This window comes from Pagrus pagrus, assembly GCF_965226575.1.
Source record: "Pagrus pagrus genome assembly, contig: HAP1_SCAFFOLD_138, whole genome shotgun sequence".
NCBI lineage: Eukaryota > Metazoa > Chordata > Actinopteri > Spariformes > Sparidae > Pagrus > Pagrus pagrus.
Genome location: NW_028175325.1, coordinates 42,793 through 46,358, shown reverse-complemented (window position 1 = coordinate 46,358; position 3,566 = coordinate 42,793).

Below are 3,566 nucleotides of genomic sequence, written 5' to 3'. Positions count from 1 at the left end.
TCAGCCTTATAGGCGACTGTACAGTGCAAAAACAGCCTCCTCTCGCTCTGAAACGCTCATTTTTGACATAACCCACTTTTCAGCCTTAATGAATGAAATTCCTGGTAAAAACTCCTTTGCCATGAAGAAGATCCAAATTCAACAAGTTCAGGCTAGTAAACCTGTTTGAAAGACCTTTTTTCAGTGAAATGCAGCTTAGTGCAAAAACAGGCTGCTCTCGCTCTGAAACGCTCATTTTTCACATAAGCCACTTTTCAGTGCTAAAACAGCCTCCAATCGCTCTGAAACGCTCATTTTTGACATAAGCCACTTTTCACCTTTAATGAATGAAATTCCAGGTAAAAACTCCTTTGCCATGAAGAAGATCCAAATTCATGCAGTTCAGGCTAGTAAACCTGGTTGAAAGACCTTTTTTCAGTGAAATGCAGCTTAGTGCAAAAACAGGCTGCTCTCGCTCTGAAACGCTCATTTTTCACATAAGCCACTTTTCAGCCTTAGGCGACTGTACAGTGCTAAAACAGCCTCCTCTCGCTCTGAAACGCTCATTTTTCACATAAGCCACTTTTCAGCCTTAGGCGACTGTACAGTGCTAAAACAGCCTCCTATCGCTCTGAAAAGCTCATTTTTGACATAACCCACTTTTCAGCCTTAATGAATTAAATTCCAGGTAAAAACTCCTTTGCCATGAAGAAGATCCAAATTCAACAAGTTCAGTCTAGTAAACCTGTTTGAAAGACCTTTTTTCAGTGAAATGCAGCTTAGTGCAAAAACAGGCTGCTCTCGCTCTGAAACGCTCATTTTTCACATAAGCCACTTTTCAGCGCTAAAACAGCCTCCAATCGCTCTGAAACGCTCATTTTTGACATAAGCCACTTTTCACCTTTAATGAATGAAATTCCAGGTAAAAACTCCTTTGCCATGAAGAAGATCCAAATTCAACCAGTTCAGGCTAGTAAACCTGTTTGAAAGACCTTTTTTCAGTGAAATGCAGCTTAGTGCAAAAACAGGCTGCTCTCGCTCTGAAACGCTCATTTTTCACATAAGCCACTTTTCAGCGCTAAAACAGCCTCCAATCGCTCTGAAACGCTCATTTTTGACATAAGCCACTTTTCACCTTTAATGAATGAAATTCCAGGTAAAAACTCCTTTGCCATGAAGAAGATCCAAATTCATGCAGTTCAGGCTAGTAAACCTGGTTGAAAGACCTTTTTTCAGTGAAATGCAGCTTAGTGCAAAAACAGGCTGCTCTCGCTCTGAAACGCTCATTTTTCACATAAGCCACTTTTCAGCCTTAGGCGACTGTACAGTGCTAAAACAGCCTCCTCTCGCTCTGAAACGCTCATTTTTCACATAAGCCACTTTTCAGCCTTAGGCGACTGTACAGTGCTAAAACAGCCTCCTATCGCTCTGAAACGCTCACTTTTGACATAACCCACTTTTCAGCCTTAATGAATTAAATTCCAGGTAAAAACTCCTTTGCCATGAAGAAGATCCAAATTCAACAAGTTCAGTCTAGTAAACCTGTTTGAAAGACCTTTTTTCAGTGAAATGCAGCTTAGTGCAAAAACAGGCTGCTCTCGCTCTGAAACGCTCATTTTTCACAAAAGCCACTTTTCAGCGCTAAAACAGCCTCCAATCGCTCTGAAACGCTCATTTTTGACATAACCCACTTTTCAGCCTTATAGGCGACTGTACAGTGCAAAAAAAGCCTCCTCTCGCTCTGAAACGCTCATTTTTGACATAACCCACTTTTCAGCCTTAATGAATGAAATTCCAGGTAAAAACTCCTTTGCCATGAAGAAGATCCAAATTCATGCAGTTCAGGCTAGTAAACCTGGTTGAAAGACCTTTTTTCAGTGAAATGCAGCTTAGTGCAAAAACAGGCTGCTCTCGCTCTGAAACGCTCATTTTTCACATAAGCCACTTTTCAGCGCTAAAACAGCCTCCAATCGCTCTGAAACGCTCATTTTTGACATAAGCCACTTTTCACCTTTAATGAATGAAATTCCAGGTAAAAACTCCTTTGCCATGAAGAAGATCCAAATTCATGCAGTTCAGGCTAGTAAACCTGGTTGAAAGACCTTTTTTCAGTGAAATGCAGCTTAGTGCAAAAACAGGCTGCTCTCGCTCTGAAACGCTCATTTTTCACATAAGCCACTTTTCAGCGCTAAAACAGCCTCCAATCGCTCTGAAACGCTCATTTTTGACATAAGCCACTTTTCAGCCTTAGGCGACTGTACAGTGCTAAAACAGCCTCCAATCGCTCTGAAACGCTCATTTTTGACATAAGCCACTTTTCACCTTTAATGAATGAAATTCCAGGTAAAAACTCCTTTGCCATGAAGAAGATCCAAATTCAACAAGTTCAGGCTAGTAAACCTGTTTGAAAGACCTTTTTTCAGTGAAATGCAGCTTAGTGCAAAAACAGCCTCCAATCGCTCTGAAACGCTCATTTTTGACATAAGCCACTTTTCAGCCTTAGGCGACTGTACAGTGCTAAAACAGCCTCCAATCGCTCTGAAACGCTCATTTTTCACATAAGCCACTTTTCAGCGCTAAAACAGCCTCCAATCGCTCTGAAACGCTCATTTTTGACATAAGCCACTTTTCACCTTTAATGAATGAAATTCCAGGTAAAAACTCCTTTGCCATGAAGAAGATCCAAATTCAACCAGTTCAGGCTAGTAAACCTGTTTGAAAGACCTTTTTTCAGTGAAATGCAGCTTAGTGCAAAAACAGGCTGCTCTCGCTCTGAAACGCTCATTTTTCACATAAGCCACTTCTCAGCCTTAGGCGACTGTACAGTGCTAAAACAGCCTCCAATCGCTCTGAAACGCTCATTTTTGACATAAGCCACTTTTCAGCCTTAGGCGACTGTACAGTGCTAAAACAGCCTCCAATCGCTCTGAAACGCTCATTTTTGACATAAGCCACTTTACACCTTTAATGAATGAAATTCCAGGTAAAACTCCTTTGCCATGAAGAAGATCCAAATTCAACCAGTTCAGGCTAGTAAACCTGTTTGAAAGACCTTTTTTCAGTGAAATGCAGCTTAGTGCAAAAACAGGCTGCTCTCGCTCTGAAACGCTCATTTTTCACATAAGCCACTTCTCAGCCTTAGGCGACTGTACAGTGCTAAAACAGCCTCCAATCGCTCTGAAACGCTCATTTTTGACATAAGCCACTTTTCAGCCTTAGGCGACTGTACAGTGCTAAAACAGCCTCCAATCGCTCTGAAACGCTCATTTTTGACATAAGCCACTTTTCACCTTTAATGAATGAAATTCCAGGTAAAACTCCTTTGCCATGAAGAAGATCCAAATTCAACCAGTTCAGGCTAGTAAACCTGTTTGAAAGACCTTTTTTCAGTGAAATGCAGCTTAGTGCAAAAACAGGCTGCTCTCGCTCTGAAACGCTCATTTTTCACATAAGCCACTTTTCAGCCTTAGGCGACTGTACAGTGCTAAAACAGCCTCCTATCGCTCTGAAACGCTCATTTTTGACATAACCCACTTTTCAGCCTTAATGAATTAAATTCCAGGTAAAAACTCCTTTGCCATGAAGAA